Here is a 27,045-nt window from a genome sequence, read left to right as displayed (position 1 = left end):
CAAGATGTGGTTGGAGCCTGGTTGCCAATACTTTTGCAAGGATTTTCACCTCTGCATTGAGTAGCGAAATCGGGCGGTAGGAGGCACAGTCATGCGGGGGCTTGCCTGGTTTTGGTTCGCAATAAGTTGTAGCTACTCGTTGGTCTCTCTGGAGTATTCCTCTCTCTAGGCTACCTTCGTACATCCTCAACATGTGGGGTGCCAACATGTTGGATTCTTTTTTATAGAGTTCAATAGGGATACCATTAGGACCCAATGCCTTCCCGGACCGGAGCCCCTTGATGGCTGTGGTGATTTCCTCCACTGTGAGTCTAGCTTCCAACGCCTGGGTATCCTGTGGTGTCAGCTTTGGCATATGTATATCGTGGAGGTACTCCAGATTTTCTTCCTCGGAGTATGTTGCTATGGGGGTGTAGACTGTTTCGAAGTGGTGGGCGAAGGCTGTGACTATGTCGTCGGGGTCTGTCAGCAACTCTCCCGAGGGCAGATGAATCTGCGCCACCCAGCATCTGGCACGTTCTTTTTTCTCTAACCAGTCTAATAGTCTACCCGCCTTGCCCCCGATCTCATAGATGGTGTGTTGCGTTTTAGTAATCTTCCCTTTGGTGTTCTCCCTTGAGTTGACCCCATATGCTTGTTTAGCCAGATTGAGGGAGTGAGTCGTGTGGTCAGAGGGATCTGCAGCGTGCACACGTTCAGCTCGGCCCATCGCCCGTTCAAGCCCCTCCATCTGGAGCATTTGGTCCTGTTTGTGGGCCGTGATCAATGAGACGGCTTGTCCACGGAGGACCGTTTTATATGTTTCCCAAAGGATGACAGGGGAGGCCACTGAGGGTGCATTTTCTTGAAAATAGTATTTAGATGTGGTATGGAGGCTCTTCCAAATTGTGGGCTCATTGAGATAACTCGGACGCAAGGGGTATAAACGTTGTCTACCCATGAGGTGCGATGTGTATGTCATGCGTATGGGACCGTGGTCAGAGATACCCCTGGGGAGGTGTTCAATCTCCAGTACTCCCTCCGTACTGGCGGGGGAAGTAAATACATAATCAATACATGACAGGCTATTGTGTGCCCCTGAGTGGAAGGTGTACTGTAATGTTTCGGGATGTCGTGTGTGCCATAAATCCACCAGCCCAAATGCATCTAGGAATTCCTGGAGGGGTGATGAGGTCGTCCCTTGCTCCCTGTGTGGATATCCATCTAGTGATGCATCCATGGTGGCATTAAAATGACCTCCTATAATCAGTTCCCCAGGTGGGAGTGCCAACAGAAATTTACCGAGGGTTGGGAGGGCGAGGCTGTGAAGTGCTGGGGGAATGTAGACCGTCACTAAGTTGTATGGACGCCCTTCCCACTGACAGGCTAGGGCTGCGAAGCGCCCTTGATCGTCCGTCCAAGTCTTGCCTACTATTAGAGGGCAACTCTTTTTGATTAGGATCCCCACCCCTCTGGAACCAGATGTAAACTCTGCGTGGACAACCATACGAAAGCCCCACCTGTCCAACGCCTTAGTTGTTGTGCCGACCAGGTGGGATTCTTGAATGAGGGCAACTGATGGGGTGTGTCGCTTGAGGTACTGTAATACCAATCCCCTCTTTATTTTATTACTCAGTCAGTTCACATTCCAGGATAGTACTGTTAGGGGGGCCCCCAGTATGTGTGGGTCTTCGGACTGCGACCTGGGAGGGCTGAGTGGCCTGGGCCCTAAGGTTTGTGAGCGATCAGTTGGCATGTGAACACTTGTGTCCGTGCAGCTTTGTGTGGCCCTTTTCCAATAGCAAAGTGTATCAGCTGTGAGTTCTCTCTCTGAACTATCTGAACTACGAAAAACATGAACTTAAACTGTATCCCCCCTCAATCCCCCTCCCTGCTCCCCTGCACGACGGACCTCCAACTACCCACCACCCCAACAATGCAGAGTGCTTCAGTCCCATAAACAGTACTTGCATGCGGGAGATGGAGTCCGGGATGTCCCTCGAGGCTCCCCAACGACCCCAACCATGTAGCACGGAATGTTGTGAGTGTCAATGCTGGCCTTTATGGTGTCCTAGTTTTCCCCAGAGCCAGCCGGCCTGGGTTGGTTGCATGGTGTTGAGCCGTAGCATCTCGAGACTCGTTGCTAACCTCCAGCATGTCCTTCTGTCGTGAAGAGATGTTCAAAGTTGGATGGGTCCCGACCTCACCTTCCAGCTTCCCCTTGGGATGAGTTTTGTTTTTCGCCACCCTCCCATTCGCTTGACGAGGGTTCTTGCTGCAAGTGTCTTTGTAGTTGGCCTGATGATCTTCCTGTACCTCCCACTTGGCGCCATCCCTCCAGACAATTATGGGCCTCCTCCGGTGCCTCGAAAAACTAGGTCTTGCCGACTGCGACAACCCGCAGCTTCGCTGGAAACAACATAGAGTAGGTGATTTCTCTGTGCCTAAGTTCTTTTTTCATTTACTAGGGTATTTAAGGGCTTACCTGTGGGTGGGTTCCCAGATTTGTCGAGGGACAAGACTCAAGCATAAAACCACGTCACTCTTCGACCGTCTGAACAATTGTACTTCACCTAGAACTGAGAGTGCATCAAGGAAGACTCCTGCTGCTCCTGTTCTTGCTGTTCTGCAAGTCTTCGTCGTCTGAGTTTTGATTCATCCAGGATCCTCAACAGATCTGTGGGCATCAAGGACACCTGAAGAAGGATGATTGCACTGAACTATGACTTGGATGCTGCTAGTATTTGTCTTCAAAATGTATGGCCTGAACCCCTCTATTTAAGATTTATTTGTTCTCTCTGCAAGTTCTGTATGGCACTATTGTTTGTTGCAATAAGTTATATACAAGGATGGCTACTTCATAGACGATGTGATAGTAATAATTAAAATGTTGAGATCAGCATTATTGTCAATACCTGTGTATTGCTGGTGTTCAGAGCAGCACCAGACCTGTACTGGCTGTCAACAATAAAATTACATTGTGAAAAAAAGGACACCTGAAGTAATCTCCCTTGGACTGAAGGAGTCACTACCCTTCATCTACAGGCACCGCAACAAATTTGACCGTCTGCTGCTCCTGATGTCCCACGGACTTTGAAAAGGCTCAGCAACACAGGAGGCAGTTCTGTAACTCCCTCGAGGCCTGATCTGTCTTCTCTGCAATTTTGAAGCCAGTGTCCCTCGTCAGAATCGCTCGGACTAAACCTCTATGCACCTCAAGAGATCTTTGGGGTACAAGAAGCTCCAGCCCCCAGCATCTTTTCCTGCCAAGTACAACATCTTCACTGCATCCTGCACCATGGGCCTTCCTTCTTGGTGGGCTGCTTGAGGTTCTCTTGCGACTCCTGTGCCTTCAGCCTGTGGGTCCTCTTGAAGGTCTGCTCCTGTCTCAGTGGGCTCCCCTGCTTGCTTGGGACCTGCTCTGACTCCCCTGCTTGTGGTGAGTCCCTTGGACATGGACCTTGATGGTCCCAACATTGCTCCTTCTTCCCTGTCCACACATGTTGCAGCTGCCAAGGATTGTTGGTGCTCCTGCTGGACACCGACCTCCTGGCTCTCGACTACTGACGTGGGACTGCTCGACTCCTGGTCTTCCTCAGGGTTGCCTGGTCCTCACTAATGCAGTGACAGGGTCACCGTCAACTCTTCTGAACCGTCCCTCATCGGTGGGCATTGCTCTTCTGTGCCTCCTGGCCACCTCCGAGTGGCATAGACTCTGTCCCCTCTGCTTGTATGTGCTCCTCTTCAAGAATCCAACTTTGGATTCTACCGGACTCTTACACAGTTTTCTCCAGCGGTATTTTTCCTGATATGCTCCATTGTGGTCTATGGCGGTTTCCGACGTTATGTTATTTTCATTTTTATACAGCGCACAGCTACTCGGAAGTGTCCCGCCGCTATAGACCGCTGGGGAACCCATCCTGGCTATGCCTGTGAGATGGTCCCTTTCTGGGTATCTCCATGGTGAAACCAGGCATCCCTGGCGTCTGTGGGGGGCCGTTGTAGAGATGAGGCAAGCTTAATGCCCAGAGTTGCCGAGTGTGTTCCTGGTTAGAGTAGGTACCGAGGCGAGAATTATCGAGTCCGTTTTGACCCTGGTCCACGACCCTGCCGCGTCGGGAATTGAACCCTGGTCCCTGGCCGATTCTCTGCTTACTGATCTGCCACCTCTAACCAGTGAGCCACACCTCTCCACAAAGTCACTTTGCACCTATGCACCTGGCTAACCTGGTTTAAGTATCCTGCTTTCTGGGGTATCTATGAGTGGGGTATCTATGAGTGGGGGTGAGTCTTCAACCTTCTGTGTTCTACTGGGTTTCTTCAGGGTCCAATGGAAAGGGTCCTTCTTCTTCAAAACCGCAACCATGACATCCCTGTTGACTTTTACTGGACACGCTGCTGTGTTTCCACTCTGCACACAGCCTCTGTGGAGTTCCTGGTTCCTTGTGTCCCCAGCTCCTCTGAGTCTCCTGGTCTAAGTCCCAATTTCGGTCGCAGTTCGCATTCCACTTTCTTAATATATGGTTTGGTCTCCCCCTTGAGACCATTGAATTTTGTTCTTACTTACCTATTGCAAATGAAGTATTATTGTGTATTTTTGTTTATATCTCCAGGTAAGCGCTATACCAATGTGTTAATGAGTGTGGTGTAATAAATAGACATCTTTTAATAAACACCCTGTGTGGTTCTCGTTCATTTAACCTACACTACATAATTAGGACTGGTAAAACAAGCTGCTTGACACTTCTTCAAGATAAGCCTGAAGGCTGCTCTCCACAGCTACCACTTTGAGAGCTTTCTATGGTTATCAAAGACCACTAAAATCACCATAACGGTTGTCTGGATTGGTGTCAGGTGCTTCACTTAAATAAGTGTGCACCATATACTAAGCAGGCCTCCTACAAAGTGCATGTGTTTTATCTAGGAATGGACGCAGACAGCATATAATGCAATCAGAGTGCAGATTTGCAAAAAACAAATGGGAGTAAAACCCCCACGTTCTACCACAATGTTTTGAATAACAAACTGGGATTCACGCCCCAATCTTCCCTTCCTCACCCTGAAATGGCAGCAAAGGTTCTCCCATGAGCTTGGCAAGGGGATAACCTAGCCACATGGAGGAAACACCGGCCATGACCTGCCCACAATATTCCCTTGTTCTTGTCCTGGACAGGGTCCAAATAGGAATGCTAGCCCTTTATAGCACCCAGCTGAGTGGACAGGGTTGGACATAGCCTTTCCAGTCGTGTTTCCTGTCCTGAGGTGGGTCAAACCTCAATAATGATGACTGGAATGAGGACTAGGGACGTAGCTGAAATTTCTCCCTTCAATGCCGCTGCTACATCTTTATGTTGAAACATGGCAGCCATGTTAGGTGTTGGGAAACCCTCCACGAGCAAGCAGGAATGCAATATAAGCATTCTTTCAGAGGAAGCACACAACTTATGTCCAAAGACATGTTGCACTCAAACCAAACATCTGGGAGGAGTCATCTCCCCTCCATTATTAAGGAGAGGATGTGGTGTTACAGCCAGAACTATCACCTTTGGAACTGGGGAACCATGTTCCGTTCTTGGCATCGACTCTATAGTTTGTAACGTGACACGCGCGCTGTGGCACTTTTACGTATGCCAACATCCTGGCGCGGCATCAGAATATTAATAAAGTAGCAGAATTGGTTGATCTCAGACGCCACCCGCAGCAACAACTGATATCTGGGTCCGAGTCATCCTTTCACAGGGACTCCCATCTAAATGAGAGGAGACCACTAAACTTGCGATGAGGGCGAGATCCAGCAGGCTCACCTTCTCTTACCTGGCCGCACCCACCAGTTTAGTGCACGTATCTTAGATGCGCTGGGGTGGCTGCCACTTGGTGTTCGTCTTCCAGAATGGAAGCCGCTAATTGACTTCTTTCGGCTCCTCTCCACCAGCCCATTGCTGCTGTTAGTGGTCAAGCTCAGCCACCTGCCCTACTGCGCCTGCACCACACATGGTACCCTTGCACGTCCACCAGAGGGTGCACCAGCTTCTTCAGCCAGCTCTTGCCATGGTGCTGCTTATGTAATGTAGTGTAACGTGGATTTGTTGAGTGTAAAACTTGTCACCTGTGAGGGTATCCAGAGGCACAGTATTGAATTGTATTGTATTGTAATTGAATTTATATAGAGATTACTACCACCAACGAGGCATCAAAGTGCTTTTTTGGTAAGTAGCATGCTACTCTGGAACCCATAAAGGATTAGTGGTGAATTAGTATAATGAAATATGAAAGTAATTTGAGTGGTGGATATGTTAGTCAGTGATTTGGATTGAGAAGGATAGTGGAGGGAAAAGGTTTGCATTTATATAGGGCTTGCTACCCCTGATGAGGTGTTGAAGTGCTTTTTTGGCAAGTAGCACGCTACTCTGGAACTCATAAAGGATTAGTGGTAATTTAGTATAGTGAAGCATGAAAGTAATTTGAGCTGCAGATATGTTAGTCTGTTATTTAGATTGAGAAGGATAGTGGAGGGAAAAGGTTTGCATTTATATAGTACTTACTACCTCTGACGGGGTGTTGAAGCGCATTTTCGGTGAGTAACACACTACTCTGGAACCCATAAAGGATTAGTGGTCAATTAGTATACTGAATTATGAAGTAATTTGAGCTGTGGATATGTTAGTATGTTATTTGGATTGAGAAGGATTGCGGAGGAATAGAAGAGGGAACAAGGTTTACATTTATATAGCGCTTGCTACCCCTGATGAGATGTTGAAGCACTTTTCGGTGAGTAGAGGTAGAGGATATTTTAGTAGTAATCTCTATATGACCAAATAATGAACAGTCACAAAAATATACACAATAGTCTTCCTTATAAAATACATTATACAATAATAATAAAAAAAATAGACAACATAATAAGATCACAATTTTAAAAGACAAACATGGTAAAAAAAAATGTAGATAGTCATTATTGTTAAAAAGACTATGACAGTAAAATCAAGATGACATTTGGCGTATGGACCCATATCCTAAATTATCCAGTGTGTTGGCCTGACATCATATGCCCGTTTGTTTAGGTAATGGCCCCCTACGAAGACCGTATTGAAAAGATAAACCTCTCCTGATAACATCATATTGGGACCAAATTACTTAGTCTAGTTAATGACTTCATCCTAGTGCACCAGGCGTAAAGCAAATATCTTGTTAATGCGTACACTAACCATATTGCTGTGTCTGATCTTAACACTCGCAAAGCTTCCGCTGGACGCATAAATAAGAGATGAGAAACCGGTATTATCCACTTTTTTCTGATTTATGCATAGGAGGGACAAAAAAACATGAAGTGGTCTACTGATTTAGGGCTAAGGCTGCATACAGGGGGATCACAGTAGCCTGCTTCCATTTACTTTTACTGAAATTTAGGGGCAAAGTTCTGTACCAAAATTGAAAATAAAGAGCATGTGCATGAGGAAGTTCAATCTAATCTATAACTGCTTCAAATAGAAACATGAATGTAACATCTCAGAACCTTCCAGTTAAGGTGCCCAGCGCTGTATCATTAAAACAGGAATCCTGGATATGGACCCAAAACTTTGCCTTTAAAAGAGGTCTTTTGTCAGGGATTTGGGATCCTCCCACATATCCCCCAGCCCCAAACTCGACAACCATTGCCTAACCTCTCTGAACCACTTCACTCGTCCAGCTGCTTTGTCGAGAATTTGTACTGCAGCTACGGCTTCTTTAACTGGGATCTGAGTTTGCTAGTCCATAGTCTAACCCAGAACACTAAAGCCTTCAGTTCCGCCATATGCTTGATGCTCTTTAACCCAAGATCTAATGTGCCGGTAATAGTGGGGTATTAATTGAAAGATTTAGTAGAGATCTAATAAATGTATTTTCTACTCATTCTAGGCACTTTGTCTGTTCCATTCCTCACAATTCGGCACTATAAAGAACAATGCTCAAACCTCTAGCTTGATGTATTTCAATAGGTGGGAAGATAGGGCGATAAACAGATTGACTGAGTTTTTTTACAACTGCTGTGTCTACATGTTGGAGTGCAAGACTACTCTTTTGGATTTGTTCTGTCCATTTCAAGTTACTATTCAATCTAACCCCAAGGTTATCAAAAATCTTGATTTGTTCAAGTGTATTTGAACCCAGCCTCAACTTCCCTTTAAAGAAACGATGGGGGTTAAATGCCATAAATGTAGTCTTTGTGCAGTTGATTTCAAGACCAAAATCGATACAAGCTGTTGTAAACCTACTTAATACATTCTGCATGCCCATTGGTTTTTTTGCGATTTATTTAATTTATTTATTTATTTATTAATCTTATAAGGCGCATAGCCACCAAAAAGGTTTCCCAGCGCCACTATACAGGAAAAAGTACAAGTAACCAAGCTATCCACAATCTATTGATTAAATAACCACGCCTTTAAATGTCTATGAAAATTTCTGAAAACAGTTTCCTTCTTAAGAAATAGGGGAAGGGAATTCCAGAGAAGAGGTCCTAGATAAGCAAAGGACCGACCACCCAGACGAGACCGTTTGATCCTTGCAACTAAAAACTTAGCCTGGGTAGAGGAACGGAGAGAACGCGGAGGTAGATAAGAATGAACGATGGCCCTTAAATATTGAGGGGCACTGCCAGACTTCACTTTAAACATATAGCTCAGGGTCTTGAACTTTACACGGCACTCGACCCTGAGCCAGTGAAGCTCACGAAGAGCGATAGAAACAGAGGTCATTCGCGGGATCTGGCAAAGCAGCCTAGCCGCCGCGTTCTGCACCACTTGCAGTCTGCGTATCACATCCTTATTGGCTCCCAAATATAGGATGTTGCCGTAGTCAAGTCTAGATGTGATAAGTGCTTGGACTACCATTTTTTGAGTAGAACTAGGCAACATCCAAAGGATCTTCCTGAGCCATTTCAGGATTCTGAAGCAGTTAGAAGCCACTTTTACTGCTTGCTGCTTCATTGAAAGTTGATTGTCGATAATCATACCCAGATTGCGAACTTGAGTGGTGGGTATTGGGAATATTCCCATTTCAGGTGGCCAGTGCTGAGGGCCTTAGAGGTCTCTATTCTTTCACAAAATAAGGACCTCTGTTTTATCCCCATTAAGTTTCAGTGAGTTGGCTTCCATCCATCCAGCAATGTTCCTAAGACCTGTCTGGAGAGAACATGACTTAGAAAACCTATTTGCTGACAAGGAAAAGATTATTTGAGTTTCATCGGCGTAGGAGAAGATAGACAGTCCTGCTTCTTCAGCAATATTTGCCAGCCGCTTAACATAAATGTTAAATAATAAAGGGCTCAAAATGGAGCCTTGAGGAACACCGTGAGGAGATAAATGAATTTTCGATGCTGCCTCAGAAGAAAAGACCTGAAAAGTTTGATTGTTCTGAAAATCACTGAGCCAATTAAGGGCTGGGCCAACAACCCCCAGTGAACACAGAGCTGTCAGTAACACCAAATGAGACACCGTGTCAAAGGCGGCGCTTAAGTCAAGCAGGATAAGCACCGCTGTCTCCCCAGCATCCAAGTGACCACGTAACTTCTCTGTGACCCCCAAAAGCTCTGTCTCAGTCAAGAAACCTTCCTGAAGCCTGACTGCGAAGGATGTAAAAAATTCTGGGTGGCAACAAATTTAGTTAGTTGAATGTTAATATGTTTTTCCAAAATTTTGGAATACACTGGAAGCAGAGAAATAGGGCGAAAGTTGGACAACTGCTCTGGATCAGCATTAGCTTTTTTTAAAAGCGGGAGAACCATGGCATGCTTCCACTCAGCAGGTATAGTAGATTCACGAATGGAAGCATTCAGTAACTCCATAAGCACTTTCAATGCTGATGAATCCAACAATGTATCATCAGCAACCAGGAGTGAGGGAATTTGTCTGCCCGCAAGTTTGGGATGGTCACCCCACAGTCAAATAATGCATTAATTAGTAAGCCTGATCGGATTTGGCGGAGTGTCTCTAGGTGGAATTCCACGGAGTTGGGAAAAATCTCTGCTCTGCTCCCCTCCCCTCCACAAATTAATTATAAAAATAACAAAAAGGCACTTACCGGCTGTGGGGTCTCCGGGCTGCCTCCTCCTCGCTGATGTCTCTCTCTCCTCCTCGTCCTCGTCGTCTTCGTCCACGCAAACTCCTACGTTTTACGTAGGGGTTTGCATGGACGAAAACGGCGAGGACGAGGAGAGAGAAACCACGGCGAGGAGGAGGCAGCCGGCGAGGAGGAGGCAGCCTGGCGAGGAGGACGCAGCCTGGAGACGCCACAGCAGGTAAGTGCCTTTTTTAAAAATAATTAAATAAGGGAGGGTGGAGGGGCCCGCTAACTTCACTCTGCTACGGAGTCAGAGTTTTGCCTAAACTCCACGTAACTCAACGGAGCGCGGAGTAGGCAAAACTCTGTAAACTCAGCTGGCGGAGCGGAGTTCTCTGCCCGGGGTTATTAATTAGCCCATTCATATATAAAGTAAATAGGGTTGGGGCTAGAACGCAGCCTTGGCGGACTCAATTTAGCACCTTTTTATTCTCAGTGAGTCCGTCACTTTGGTTCCTCCGAACCTGAGCATAATTATCTTGGTGCATGCACATTATGAGTTGTAGCAAACCATTGAGGAGCCCTATATCCCTCAGTGCAGCCCATAGTTTAGTTTGATTGATGGAGTTGAACGCTTGCTTGAGATCTACAAATTCAACATAGAGATGACCCTTCCTAATAATGATTTCCTTCCAAATAAGCAATAAAAAACGGAACACCTGGTCCAGAGTGCTTAAAAGATTTTCTGTGCAGTATCTAAAAGACTAATTGGCCTATAATTGGATGGGTCCCCTTTATCCCCCTTCTTAAATATCGGGATAAATTTGGTGCCCTCCATGTACAAGGAATGTCCCCCCCACGGGCAATATCATTAAATGTTGAATAAAAAATGGATCCCCATATGATGGGCTCTGCTTGGTAGAGATCTCTAGGTATTCTATCTAGCCCTTGGGCTTTGCCCTTTCCTAAGCTGCAAATTGCAGACACGTTTTTTCCAATGTAAAAGTAACTACTTCTGCTACTTCTATATTGATTGGCTGATTTTGCCTAACCCTAGTAATCTCAGTATCTATTTCACTTTCCTCCCTTGAGAACAACTGGGTAAAATGCTCTTCCCAGACGTGACTGAATAAAGAAGTCCTCTTTTTCTACCATATGTACTACTCCTTTGGCCAGTCAGTGCCAAAATAACTTACAATCTTTCTTTCTAGATGTTTCAACTTAGATGCGCCAGTTTTCTTCCTCCCAACTTTTTTTGGCCTCTATCTGTGCCTTGCTAAAGGCCTTTCTTCTCTTTGCTATAGCAGTGCTGTTTCAGCTCTTCACTGCAGTGACCAATGCGGTTTTGGCCTGTTTACAATTCCCATAATACTAGGGCGAGTCTTTCCACCTAGCACAGATGCTTTGAAAATGTCTACAGAAATGGCTCTTGATTACATTGAGGAGATGGGAAAACCTAAGCATAATTTTTAAGTTATTGCACCCAGAATTGCATAGGATAAGGAGGGTTGAGACTACCTCAGCGTATATAGCGGCCAAAGACTTCTCGTCTGTTACTACATGGCTCCATTTAATCTGTCTGTCATTATTTGTGGTAACTATGGGCAGGGCCACTCTATCGATGCAGCTTGTCAGATAAGGGATATCAATTAGCTCCATCACCAGTGCATTGTGATCATTATAATTGTCTGGGTATGATGGACATATTGTGTACTTTATACTACAGATCTAGATTGACCATTATATAATCGATCCTACTTATGCCCTTTTAAAGGTATAGGATGCATCTGAATCAGAAGGCATCCGCCCATTGCATGCTCGTACTCCTTAGGCTAGAGTTAAGGGAGGTATCTGCAATTTTTTATGCCTCTTGCTAACTCATCCTCTTGGATGAGGTCCTGACGTAATCCACTGGCTCATAGGTTACACTCAAGTCTCCAGCTACTATTAGATACTGCCCGCCCTCTGAATTCTTTAGGTAATTAATCCAAGATGCTATTGTGGGAGATTCCTAATTTGGATTGTTAAAGCAATTGTATATGTTAATTAACCTTAATGCAAAGTCCCCTTTGTAGTATATCAGCTGACTCAATGTTTAGCCTGCGAACTTTGCAGGCCAAACTTGTCTTAACCCAGATGAGTAAACCTCTGGCTGAACGCCCTGCCGTTGATGGTCTGGCTTGGACACTATAATTTCTGTACCCCACGTTTCCTGGAATAGGCATATGTGGCATCTGTCTACTAAGTTGGTGCAATTGGAATCCGACAGTTTTGACCTTAACCCTGCATCATTCCACGAAATCACTTTTATTTGTTATTTGCGGCTTGTTATCTCCTGAATCATTAGGTCCTCTGCTGTCTTCTCCACACCTGGGTTAAGGCCTGGCTCAGATTGAGCTTGGCATTGGGGTGAGGCAGTTTGCACGATAATTGGGGTATGGGCACTATAGGATCTAGCCCCCATGGGTGGCTTGTTAATTCTTTGGCTAGATTCCCTTTGCATTTGCTCCAACGGAAAAGGCAAATTTACATATTCTCCCTATGTCACAGACTCGTCACCACACTAACTCATCCTTATATTCATTCATTGGTGGGGCCCATAACACCAACACGCACTCGTCTTACATGAATCTGTACACAGGAGAGAAAGCGCTGGACATGGGGTGTACCTTATTACCTGTCAGGAGTAAATTTCTTTACATTATATACATTATATACATCAGCACCTATAGAATCCTGACTTTGACATCAAGGCACTCCACCACTTGGTCGACGGACCAATTAGTTGGACTGGTTGATTAATTTTTCCCAAATTAGGTGGCGTTTGCTCAAAATTTGTATTCATTACAGTTTCTTTTACCGGTCCACTCGGTGTCATTAACATGGAATTCTGTTGGTATGGGGGTGGATTTTTATAGAACATGTCCTCCAGCACTTCATCTTCTGATTCACTCACTCCATATCTATAACCTTCCGACCCTGTGTTATTTCTCTTTTCTGTACATTTCCTGCCACTCGTCTCTTCAGCATTTCTCAGAGGAAACATACCATCAGTCATATTTGCATTCCGCCATCTTCTCATTCTGTCATCATGACTTGCTTCACCACCATGTCTACCAAATATGTAATTATACCTTCTTCCACTCTGATGCCTTTCCCTTTCATACATCTCTTCTTCCCATTCAGTCAAAGCCTCGAATTGGGTAGGTCTGGGTTTCGGTTCTAACCTCATCATCCTTTCTCTAAGATTTCGTAATGCAGCCAAACTAAACAAACCACTATCTGGAAACGTTAGTACTCCATCCTCTTTGGTATACCTTGCCCAATTCTCCAACCAGATACATGTATGATAACCATATTTTGCTACCATAAAAGATGCAGGCGATTTCGGTGGAGGAAGTATCTGTCCTTCCCTTGTCACAATCGGCTTATCCTTCTTAAAAAGGGTTTTATTTTTCCCAAACCATGATTTTTTCTCTTTCTCAGGGGGATCGTAATATATCCTTTTAATTTTTCAAAGTTCTTAATCAACTAGGCTTTGTAAATCACTCCCTTCACGGCTTCTCCGTATTTTGTCCAATCCCAGCGTGACTCACACTAACGCACCAATCCTGGGCGTCCACGTCACTCCTGAAGTTCTTCAATCCAGCGCGACTCACACTAGCGCACCTAACCTGGACGTCTACGTCACACCGGTAATTCTCCAATCCCAGTACGGCTCACACTAACGCACCAATCAGTGAAAGCTTCGTCTCTCTACTGCTGGCCAATCCCAGCGCGGTCTTTCTGACGTCAGCCTTTCTTGCTACTCCTGCTCTTGCTGACTCCTCCTTCACAAATTATTTCCGGCAAACGTTTGCTTTAATCAAATCGGTTAGTAACGATATAAAACATCTCCATTGCCTGTTTCGCTAAACCAACGAGATAGTTTTGTCCACTTACACAAGAATTCTGTCTTTCCAGTAGGCAGCGCTTACCTCTACCCTACCACAGAATAATTTTGTTTCGCCGATAAAGTAGCACTTCCCTCTACCTTACCCTTCTAACAAGCAAAAAGGCTAACCCGTTTCTCTGGGGATAAAACACATGTGGAGACTACAGTGCTCCTGAGAATTAAGGCCAGAGTTTCACAAGAGAACCTATTGCTACTCCACTCACACGCATTCATACGGGAAATGTCCCTACCGAAAACACACGACGATGTTACCACTTTGAAACCAGACAATGCGCTGTGCGACTTAACTTGCCACACATTTTCCCTGCCTGCATACAGGGCAACCAACTTCCTACGTCCTGGAAGTTTTTAAAACATTTGACAACATAAAACACAACACAACTCAACATAAAGTGTTAAACATAAATCAATAATCACTAAACCAAAGCAATAAAACCATCCTCTGCTACCAAGAAAACTGCTCCAGCGGAAAAGGCAAATTTACATATTCTCCCTATGTCACAGACTCACTAACTCATCCTTATATTCATTCATTGGTGGGGCCCATAACACCAACACGCACTCGTCTTACATGAATCTGTACACAGGAGAGAAAGTGCTGGACATGGGGTGTACCATCTTACCTGTCAGGAGTACATTTCTTTATATTATATTCATTATATACATATGCACCTATAGAATCCTGACTTTGACATCAAGGCACTCCACCACTTGGTCAACGGACCAATTAGTTGGACTGGTTGATGGTGATTTAGAACCAGCTAAGACACAATTAAAGCCTAGGAAACATTTGATTAAGTTCGGTACTCAATAAAAGAATCACAAACTCATTTCATATTAGTCCAAATTTGTTTATCTAATATTAATTTGCTCTGCATTAGCATTTAGGCACTATAGAATATAACATAATTCAAATTATTTTGAGAAGAAATCAAATCTTTAGAACATAGGCATAGATTTTAGAAATGCTTTTATATTTACCACATATCAAACGTTGGCGACCCTTCGATCACACAGAGGATTATTCAAAGTCCCTGCTACACTCTCCGAGATAAACTGTGCAACCCACAGCAATAATCAAACCATCAGATGAAATAACTTTCCCGAAAATCAAAGAAACCCAAGGTAAACCATGGAAATCTTCATTCAGCTCAACGTAGACCCAACGCCATAGACTATCAGCCCAGCGAACCCCCCTTTTTCGCGAATGAGGGATTTTTATACCCTTTTTCCCTCTTACTTTAGGTCAATATGCAACAATTTAGGGGTAGAAAGTGTTCTGATTGGCCAGTCCGATTCAACTTGTAAGTTATTGAAAGTTTCCCAGGACCAACTGGTTTTCCATGAGACTTGGCATAGCAAAGCGCAAAATGTCCTGTATCCTTCGATTCACAGGTGAAAGTTCCGAAGTAACAACAAGCAAGTCTCCTCGTACAGATCCCTCATTGTCCCCTCAGTTCACACAGTTCATCACTTGGCAACCCTCCATGCTCCCATCCTTGATGAGGAACACGCTGGTGTAGGGTTGGGGTCACTTGGAGATCTCCAGAGCCATCCGATTCTACGCATTAGTCATCGCACTCACATGACGGCGGCATCCCCGGAGCTCCATTTTAAGTACTGCAGCCTAGCAGGCCCAAATGCCAACTTGAGTAAAAACAGACATAACAGTAATTAAAATGCAGAAAGGAAGTTTCTAATGTTAATCCCACTCTAATCCCAATGTATGTTAGTACTTTCCTAGCTTGTAGCAACATTTAAAGCAATAATACTCACCATTCTGTAGTACTGAAAGCACAAACCATCACAAAGCAACATACATCATGCAATTCTCTATTTCACCACGATCTAAAGTTAGTTTGCGTACCACAGTTAATTAATTTAGTTGTTCTGCCATGCAATTAGCAATTTAGTCCCACGTGTATCTTGTGTTTATCAAGGTGTAAGGGTTGGTTAATCATAGCTCACTTCAACCTAATTAGTACGAGTTAATATTTGGAATGATTATGTAATTAATTTCATGCAAAATAGAGGAGGTATACAAAATTGTGTTTTATCTGCTCCATCCATCCCCTCTTTGGTGATTTTTAACATCACCACTAATCCCTAAATTTTCAAAAAACAAATTCTACGGAAATGGTTACTCAGTTCCCTTGCATTTGTTAGGTTACATCATAGTGTTCCCCATATCATTCTCTCTTGTTTTCTTGTACATGTCTTCTTTCAACTCTTCTAATTCTATATCTTCTATCTCTCTTTCTCTTATTTCCTTCTCTTTTCTTTTCTTAATTTCTCTTTTTACCTTATTTTGTAATTTTCTTCTTTTTATGCACACACATCCTAATCTCAATATTAACACTAATATTATCACACAGGTCACAGGTATCAGTATTTTTCCCACAAAAGAACAACCAAATTTTGTTAATAAATTCTTAATAGTAGAAACACTTTTACCAAGGTTCTCCCAAACACTTTCAACCTCCAGTGGAACAATTTCCTCATGCAAATCAGTTATATTCTTAATGTACTTCTTTAGATTTTGACTTTCGTCAGGAATGTAAGTACAACAATGTTGCACTTTCAGCATTCCACAGACTCCTCCCTCTTTGGCCAATATAATGTCAAGGGCAAGTCGATTTTGCATAATCATTGCTCTCATGGCAACCATTTCGGTGTTCACTATTAAGAACCCTCCAGCTGTGCTGGATGCGATCCACAACTGTAGACAGTTTTCTAATTTTATGCGCATTCAGAGATATTCCAACTGCTGGTATCAGTGCTCCAAAAATATCCCCTCTAACTTCTGACCAACTTTCCCTCCTTATACGTGTTAGTTGCCTACCTATCTCGTGCAAAACGTCCTTTCCCCTTCCCACGTGAAATATTTTTGGGAAGACCAGGCCTAGGTAGCATGTTCCATACCCGTGGTCCGGTAACCTATAATAAGCTCTATTCCCACAGATGTAATATATTCCTGGGAATACCAGATCATTTCCTCCTTCAAATTCCCATCCTCCCATGATTTTATATAAGTCATGGCATTCACTTGCACTTACAAATAATTATCATAATCAGTATTATCTCTACTGATGCACAATTTCCCTTTCCGGGGCCAATCTAAAGCCATTGCTGGATTTGTTTCTCCCTTTAAATTATTTTCCTTTTCAACATCCCAAAACGTTGTTTCCATCTTTTCCCCAGACACCTTCTTTTGCATCTTAACTCTCCTTTCCTCTACAATGTTCAAGAAGGTTTTCTCTTGTTTTCTCAAACTACAAGTAAGATTATTCGTAAACACTTCTTCTAAAGTTAACTCTCTTGTTTGCAGAAAGAATTCACTTAATGTTCTACCAGGAATCACCTTGTTTAGTTCAGGAACTACAGGTATCTGTGAGAAAACATTATCTACGTCAGTGTAATAGTATTCTAATTTTCCAATTTTATAAAACAAACTAGCTAAAACGCTACAAGTTATTCCATATGTCAAAGGAAGATGATGATAAGTGACACCTTCTGCCACAGATGCAGGTAACTGCATGCAAACGTAACAGTCCCTAACCTCCATAGTCTTTACATACTCGTACAGTAACTTTGAAAAAACATTATTAGAAAAATAATTTATGGACTTATCTTGGTGAAGTTCTGCTCTATCTATCAGTTTTGTAACATGCCTTTCATCAATCTTTCCCTTACTAGTCCTGTTTTCGGTGTAGTTTTCTATATCTTCAAATGTTACCCTAAATGAAATTGTTATTGCTAATATGATCCAGACAAGCATTAGTAATCCTGTACAACAAAAACACATTTTACACTATCTTCGGAGAAACCCACATGTAGGTTTTCTACCTTCTCTGTTTGCCATTTTGGTAATAATCAGTGTCTTTTGACTTAGCCTCTTTCGGCAACAATCTACCTTTGTCTAAACCTAAGGCTTTGATTGCCTAATTGGTTCTCTTCTGGTCATGTGTCTCATCCGGAGTTTTAATTCTTTGTGATTTTTTTTGTCATTTCAGTCCATGCATGAATTGTCCTTGCCTTTAGATTCACAATCTTTGTTCAGAACTTCCTGATCATTCGTTTCTTCTCTAATGTGAGATAAGATAACTCTCAGGATTTCCGAATCTTCTTCTTCATCCACTTCTTGCACAGTCACTCCTAGACTTTCTTGGCTATCCGCTTCCTCTTGTATATCAGGAAGTGCCAGATATGTCCATTCCACTGTCTTGTACTTCTGGTTCGGTTTCTTTATCCTCTTTGCTCCTGGCAAGTGTTTCTGATCAGTGTCTTCTGATTTTTCTTGACTAGACACTTCATTCACTTGTTCAGCATTAGAAGATTTTATTCTCGTTAATCTGTATCTCAATCTTTTGAGTATGTTGGGCCAAATGTCTTCTTTTGAGGGCCTCTTTAATTTTGTTCCTTTCCCTTCTCGCTCCATTTTCCAAGCTCTTTTCCTTAAAGTTCTTCCCTCTTTGTTTTCTTCTTCACTCTCTTCTGATTCTGTATCGGTCTGGCTTTTACTTTCTTTGGATTTTATCCTCAGGACCTCAGGTTCACTATCTACATTTTTCCTTCCTCGTGTTTCCTCCACACAATCTTCCTGCTGACTAACTGTCCCTTTTTCTATCTGAGTGTGTGTTGTCCCTACACCTCCCCGGGGTCTTCCGCAATTGTCTTACCCTCACTCTCTGTATCTAATTCCTCACCTTCTATTTCTATGATTTCGGGTGGAATTTCTCTTGTGCTTCTACTTGGGGCTACCTTACCAAAGATTTCTTGTTCATTTTCTCCAGTATTCTCATTTATTCTTTCTTGTATTTCCACTTGTTCTGTCTCTGATTCAGAACTGGTATAAGAAATTTCAAGTCGTCTTCTTAGTGGTATATTTCTTGCCCCACAATTTGACTCAAATCCGCTTCTCCTGCTCTTGGAGTTTTTCTTGTTCTTGTTTCTTCTGATTCTGATTAAGAGCTGGTATCTGACGCTTCCAGATGCTCTTCTTCAGATCAATTTGCATGACTAGGGACTCGAAGAGTGTGACTGGCATAAATCAAATTCTTTACCTTTGCACACTTCACAGTAGTCGTTGTCGTCAGAATCACTTGACGTGGTATCCCCCAGTGTGGAACCAGGCAATTTCTCCTTCTATGTACTTTGATGCGTACCCAATCTCCAGGTCTCAAGTCATAAGCTGGCTTCTTTTCCAGAGTGGTCGCATCTGGTCCAACCTGATGAAACACAGAATGTACCATATCAGCCAATCCTTTGCAATAATCCAAGACAAAGTCATCAGATATAGGCAGTAGTGTGTTGACAGGAATGAAAACATGTCTCATTGCTCTACCCATGATAATTTCATGGGGACTCAGACCAGTGTTCCTATCAGGAATTGACCTAATTGTCATGAGCACAAGAGGCAAGACATCTGGCCATTTTAGACCTGTGGCCAAACACATTTTCCCCAATCTGTTCTTTATGGTGCCATTCATCTGCTCCACCACTCCAGAAGCTTTTGATCGGTAGGCACAATGCAGTTTCTGTTGTACATTCAATGCTTTACAAATCAATTTTATAATTTTGTTTTGGAAATGCGTTCCTCTATCTGATTCAATCGTTACTGGGAAAGAAAAGTTACCTACCTGTAACTTTGGTTCTCCAGTATTGGTAACTTTCATAGATTCCCATAGCTTGTATCATTCCCCATCGTCGGAATGGGAGTCTCGGTAAATAAAAATAACATAGCAGTAGGTACAAAAAAAGAAGAAAAGGCCTAGGACTCATCACATTTTGTAGCATATCCACCTCTTTTTGTAAAAGAGACCAAAATAATGCAACAACCAATCAGAATAGCCTCACCCCACAGAACCTTCCTTTTTTTTTTATAGTTTTTTATTGAAGTTGAATGGTGTCATACATGTACAAAATGTAAAATAAAGTATATAGACAATGAAGAGATACTAGTGAATTACAGCCCACGACATCCTCGAGAGCATTCCCTACTTTCAACAATAAATAAACACTAATAGTTAATTTACAATTCTCCATATTCAGCAGGCGCAGAAATTATTTATAGAAATTAATCGAAAAAAGTCCCCCAAATTTTTTCAAATTTCCTTCCCCCCCCATCCTCAAAGCATAGCTTCGTTCACTCCTCTTTACTTTCCGCATTTTGAAAAACCATTCAAGCATAGATGGAGATTGATTGGTTCGCCAATTTTGAAGTAACAACGATCTGGCAACAGCCATACAGATATACACTAGTTTGACAAATGATAAGGATAAATTAAGATGCGGATCGTAACCATAAAGCATCAATTTTACATTCAAGGATATCTGAATATGACAATTGGAGCTTAAAAAAACAAAAATGTCCCGCCAGAATGCTTTAACCATAGAGCAATCAGCGATTACATGGGTCCAATTTGCAGGGGTGAAATTTAAACAACGAAAACAATTTGGAAGATAATTACTATACATTTTGGCTATTACCGCCGGGGTGCGATACAAAAGCCATTTTCCAAAAAATAACATTCTACGTCAATTGGCTCCCCTTATTGTAGAGAAATTAAGCTTGTTAATGGTTCGCCACATAGGCGCTGTCAAAACATGATTTTCTTGTTCCCACCATTTTTTTACGGCTATGGCACACAGATCCCTTTGTCTAAATTGAGCAAGACAGCATTTCCACTCTCCAGGTTTCCTTATCGAGTTATCATTAAAAAAAAGATCATTATTTAAGGGAGAGATCTGGGTAAATGATGAGGGAACATATTGCTGAAGGAATTGATAAATATAAGTATAGGAACCAATCAACAAAAACTTTCTTGGAATTAGTGATCGCATCTCCGTCGGTGTTATCCACCTTGCGCCTTGTAGAAAATCGCCCACTTTACTAAATCCGACATTTGTCCAATGACCCATTAAATCAGAGCCAATCGCCTGTCCATGAAATGCAACTAAGTTAATCAACGGAGATGATGAGTGAAACAGGGATAAAGAATATCTTTTTATCATTGCCATACGTTTCCTAAAAAACCAGGCAATTACTTTGTACCTAACCAATTTGGGAGATTTAGGAACTTGAAGGGGGGGAGAAATCTGACTTTCCGAAAAAATTAAATCAGAAAAAAAACTAATAAATAGGTTAGAATTTGATATTGGAGATTTAAATCGAATCAAGTACTGAGCAAAGTAAGCATTATAATAATCTCTAATGTTAGGTAATGCGAGACCGCCGTTATCCAAATCCTCATAGAGAATATTCAGCGCAATACGGGGCGTTTTATGTGCCCACAAAAAGCGCGTGAATAAAGATTCGATTTTGGTGAAAAAACGACCCGGAAGGCAGCATGGAATCGTTGAGAATAAGAAATTAAACAATGGTAAAATAGACATTTTAATCAAGGCAACGCGGCCCAAGATTGATAGTGGTAATTTATTCCAACGTGTAAGCATTAAGTCAACTTTCTGAAGGAGGGGTTCAAAATTAAGACTAAAGAGATCTGTAACTGAGGCTGTGAAAAATACCCCCAGATATCGTTTAGGTTTATTATTAATGCAGCTCCGTAGGTCCGGAGATAATACGGGTTTCTGATTACCACAGATCAATATTTCTGTCTTTTTTTTATTAATGCGATAACCTCCGAGAGACTCAAATTCCTCAAAAAGCTGAAATACCCTGACTTGAGACTGCAAATCCGGTTTGATAAGAAGCATAATATCATCAGCGTAGAGTTTTATTTTGGACATTAGAGGAATTGGGGGCAAAATTTCTCCACACTGCCGAATTGCGATTGCAAGGGGTTCAATAAAAAAAGCAAAAAGAATAGGTGATAAAGGGCAGCCTTGACGTGTGCCCCGATTAACTTTCACAGCCCCTACTGTCATTGAATTGATAATAATATTAGCTCTGGCACCCATATAAAGATTGCGAATAAGATTAATAATAATTAATGGGATGTGAAAATATTGCAAAATTATGAAAAGAGTTTCCCAGACTACCAAATCAAAAGCTTTTTCCGCGTCAAATAACATAATTAAGGCTGGGATCCTCAGTGTTTGAAAGTAATCCAGGGCTTCCGAAAGATAGTGGGTATTAGTCATCAATTGTCTGCCAGCAATAAACCCATTTTGATCTTCATGAATCAGACCCGGGGCAATATGATTAAAACGAATAGCAAGTAATTTAGTAACGATCTTGTAGTCCGTATTTAACAAAGTAATGGGACGATATGAATTAGGATCCTTTGCGTCCTTCCCCTTCTTCAGAAAGCTGACCACCGTGCCCTCGCAAAATGAATCTGGGATGGAAGCTCCAGCAAGCATGGAATTAACAAGTTGTAACAAAAGATCAGAAAAGGCAGAAAAGAAAACTTTAAAAAATTCGGCAGGCAATCCATCGGGTCCAGAAGTTTTCCCTAATGGAAGTTCTTTAACTACCGATTGTAACTCTAATAGGGAAAATTCACTAGCCATATTTAACTGCTCAGCTTCGGAGAGAGAAGGGATCACCTCCCTACTCAAGAAAGCGTTTAGTTTTAATTGATCTATTTCGTGCTTATAGCTATATATTTTTTGATAATGGGAGAACATTATCTTGCCCACCCCATCTAAATCGGTCACATATTGATCAGTAACAGGACAAATTAAACCAGGAATAAAATTGGAGGCAGCTTGTTCTTTGGCCTGCCAGGCTAGAAATCTACCTGTAAAATTACTTTCCTCGTAGATTTTCTGATGTTGACTACGAAAGAGCGCCTCTCCTTGCTCAAATAAATATATACTAAATTCACGTTTAGCTTCATCTAGTTGACCTTGGATGTTTCTGGAAATTTGTTTTTGTCTTAAATCGGTAAGAACCTGAATGCGATGTTCAAAAGAGTTTTTTATAGCCCTGGCAGCGATGGACGTGGAAGCATCTTTCGCAATTATAATTCCACGAATAAAAGCCTTTAGGGCGTCCCAGATAATACTGAGAGGGGCGGTGCCCATGTTACGAATTATAAATTCTCTAATCATATCTTTGAGCTCAGAAACCCATGTTTCATTGTTGAGATAAGATTTATTAAAGACCCATCTTTTGGAAGACCTTCTAGTTTCCCCTAAAATAAATTCCCTAATAAGCATAGCGTGGTCAGAAAATACATTATGCACCGTATTAGAATAGCCTAACCTAAGATTACGTGAAGCAAGGAAAAAATCAATACGAGATGAGGACTTAAATCTACTCGACCAACAAGTATATTCTTTTTTAAAGGGATTATCTAGGCGCCAATGATCCGAAAGATCCAGTAATCTTTTATAGTCAGAGATGGTCTGGAAGACTCTGGGTTTAAGTTGTCTTTTTGATTGGGATGATGAGTCCAGTTTCGGATCCATTAAGACATTAAAGTCACCAGCCATCATAATATCCCCTGACATGGTCAGTAGTGATTGGAACATCTCTTCAAAAATATTAGGATCATTGTTTAATGGACCATAGCAACTAAGAAAAATAAAAGGTCTTGGTCTATTTTTAACTCTGCAAGAAACCCAGCACCAACGCCCTGACCCCCCAGCTTCTGAGTGGATAACTTCCACGTGTAAGTTCTTATTTTTTTTTTTTTTTTTTTTTTTTTTATATTTGGTTGGAATAAATTTATTTCATCTGTCTGTAAACAAGGTGTTTTAATAGTTTATGGCATTTTTTGAAATGCATTTTAAATCAGATGAGTCAGACTGTATCCCAGATGTAACAAAGTGCAGGGAAAGAGACAAATTAACAACAAGAATTTGCTTAAATCTGTACATAATCCACAAGGCCCAAACAATAAAGCAAATACTAGAATGTCCCTAAACGAGTGCCAATGGAAAAAAGACCATCTTTACCTATCAGTTAAAATACATCTCAGAACAGTAACATAACAGTTCAAGTTCATTTTTATTACTATGGCACAGAATACATTTGAATTATCACAAGACAGCCAAGTCAGTTATTCCAACCAATACCATCTCCCATTTGTTCTTTTGTATAGAATTCTTTAATTTTTAAATGGGCAAGGTTAGTACCGCGATTTAACTGACAGTCTGGATACACATTTCAGATGGCCAGAAGACAGCTTGCTCAAGTTTCTGCAGCAGGGGTCTATCTTGTAGACCAAATGCAATATGGTATTTTGAAATAGACTGTATTTCAACAATTCTGAAAAACTATCAGCCTTCATCCAAACATTGGTATTAAAGCAGCATTTTTTTTACATGACCTACAAATAAGCATTTTAACAGTTTAGTGTCTCGACTACCAGTATACAGCTGAAGGTGGTAATTACCCTTCTTAAAAGACACCAATGTCGTATAAAATATGAAGCTGCAAATAAAATTGGTCCTATGAAAAACTGAAATTGGACACACTCCAGATGGTTATATTGGGATAAGGAATTCCAGAATGGCAGCATTCATCAATTTATTAATGCAACAGGAGCTCACAAAAGTAACAATGCGCTGAGCTATGCATGATGGAATGTCCCTGGACAATAAAGTTCATAAATGCCAAAAAACGAGTTTAGGGAGGACCGTTTTACAACTGGATCACCCCAAGCTTTATTTTCAGAAAAGGCATCTAACAATTTGAATGTCATCCTTCAGTAATGCTTCAGTACTGCCCATTTTGAAGTGAAAATGAGCCTGTGAGAAATCTCAATTGCTACCCACTGTCAGATGTCTTTTACTCAATCTGACTTGTTCTTTACAATTTTCTCCCAAGTCATACTATATGATAGCTAAAAGCTTTCCACTTTGGAAGTCAACTGTAAACAAAAAGTACTGCGACAACAGTAAATGATTACGGGATTAGTATACTTAGTCACAGTGAGCCCAAGTGCTGAACGTAAAGTTATGTACAGATACATTCTCCTTTGAAACTAGAACAGAAAAGGTGCTTGGGAAAGGGGTAATTGTGCAGACATACATTTGGGATTAATTACAAATGGAACACCTTTTCTGAAAATGCAATGTACGGGAAAGTAGGTAAATGAAGCATTTCTGCTGCAGTAATATTTTTAAATGAAAAGGTTGTTTGGCATTTGATACTCAAAGTGAAGATAGTTGGGGTACAATCGTAGGAGGAAATGCATTTGCACCTTTTGAAGCAGTTTTACACTTGTACTGACAATCAAGAAGCAGATTTTACAAGCTAAGAAGTTTGCAATACCATATTTAAGCTGAATACGAAAATGAATTTCAAGACATTGCACCTTGTTTAAAAGTAATTCAACATTGGTATTAAATGGTTTAATCAACCAGGCACTGAATGAAAATGTAATTAAAATATCATGGACGAAAACAGGGAGAAAACAAAACAGATATGCATGCATATTTCTCCCAACCATGCTCTGCAAAAGGAAGACTAAATGAGCCTTGTAATTGCTCAAGTGCGGAAAAGGCATGGATCAAATTATAGATTGTACAATCGGCACTTGTAGTGTTTCAAAACTGGTCTTCGTTGTCAGTATTTTATTGATTGCTAAAAGAAAGCATAATTCAGAATTGGCATATTTCCTCCTGAAAATATCATGCAGCTTATCTTTAGTGTTTACTGCAATAATGGTGCAAAACATGAGATTTTGATACATAGAGTGGTTAACGAACAAATGAACGAAAGGGTACTGTTGTGACATTAGAAAAATATGGGTAAATAAAAAAAATGTAACTACCATCTACAGTCTGATAGCATTGCGAACACAACTGGATGATGATGAACAGTTGCTAGGTAGATGGGGAAAGGCTGCTTAGCATCCAAGCTTGCCCAGGTATGTAGCCATTTCAAATGCTTTCTTGTTGAGCAGCCCTCCATGGACACCTTCTTTTGCCATGATAATAACCAATGCTCTTCCAGCTCTGCCGACAGAAATATTGTATGTTGGTTCACCACCTTGACTCTTCGTCCTGATGTCCATTGTGCAGTCATTGTCAATAAACATACTATCTCTGATCACAGAGCACTTCTTTCCGCCAATAGTCAAACCGCCAGTGAAAAATCCCTCACGGTCTTTTCCTATCAGTACATCTATTTCAGCAGGCGTGATGTCTTTGAAGAGGCCCCCGGGCGTTGATGCCCACACGTATTTGGCGTCCACATAACCGACAATGGCGGCCTCCTGGCAGCTGCCGTCCGCCATCAAGTTATCCACGTAGCCCTGCCAGCCTGACATCTTCCCACGGAGAGGGTGCTGCGGGCTGGCCTGTGATTCCCGGGGCGGACGGGCTCCTGCGGCGCTGACGTGGGGGCGGCGCGGGCTGCGGACACAGGAGGCGGTTGGGACAGCACGTCCGGCAGCAGTCTAAGCTCCGGCAGGAAGGATCGGGCAGTGCCACGTGTAAGTTCTTATTTAAAAATATCGCCACCCCTCGTTTGGATTCATTGCATGTCGCAAAGCATCGATATGAAGCCCATGATTTAAACATTGCAAACTGATCTAACTTAAGAGAAGAAATATGAGTCTCTTGTAATAAAACTACAGAGGGATTTTTTGCCTTAATCCAGCTTTCAACTGCTCGTCTTTTCTTAATATTATTTAAACTGTTGACATTCAAAGAAAATAAAATCAAACTTTCCTTATTTGACATTAACATCTTTAACTATCTGATAATCAAGAGTCGTCATCGGGCCATACGTAATAGTAAAACAACCTGACATCATCAACTTCATTTTTCATTATAACTCCACACCCCTCCCTCAAAACACCCCCCCCACCGTGACCACCCTTCCCAGCCTCACCCCCTCTGGCCCTCCCCACCAATGGCCGAACTTTCCCTTCCCACGCAGGCCATCGGAACCTACCCCCCACCATTTGGGTGACCTCGCACCCTCTGGACCCCTTGGATTCCACTCCCCCTTGTTCTACTGACTCCCCCCCCAAACACAGAGCCCCCCAGCAAACAGCATCCCAGAAAGAGAAAACTTCAAATTAGAGACTTAACACATCTATATACACAAAAAAAAGGGAGAAAAAAAAACCAAAAAAAAAACCAGCTCTATGTATAATTCCTACAATTTTTTAACCTGATGAAGAGCTCGAAATTTCCCTGAGCAAGTC

General features: G+C 42.1%; 1 pseudogene across 1 annotated transcript; it reads right to left on the bottom strand.

Moving 5' to 3' along the window:
* Positions 1-23,872: 23,872 nt before the first annotated feature.
* On the bottom strand, positions 23,873-26,315 carry LOC146869859 (profilin-2 pseudogene; annotated as a pseudogene). The gene has a single exon (XR_014968018.1). The product of XR_014968018.1 is annotated as a profilin-2 pseudogene (transcript).
* Positions 26,316-27,045: the final 730 nt, after the last annotated feature.

This window comes from Triturus cristatus, chromosome 1_1, assembly GCF_964204655.1.
Source record: "Triturus cristatus chromosome 1_1, aTriCri1.1, whole genome shotgun sequence".
Classification (NCBI taxonomy): Eukaryota; Metazoa; Chordata; class Amphibia; order Caudata; family Salamandridae; genus Triturus; species Triturus cristatus.
Note: the sequence above shows the minus strand (reverse complement) of the source record. Positions and strands in the feature narration are given on the sequence as shown.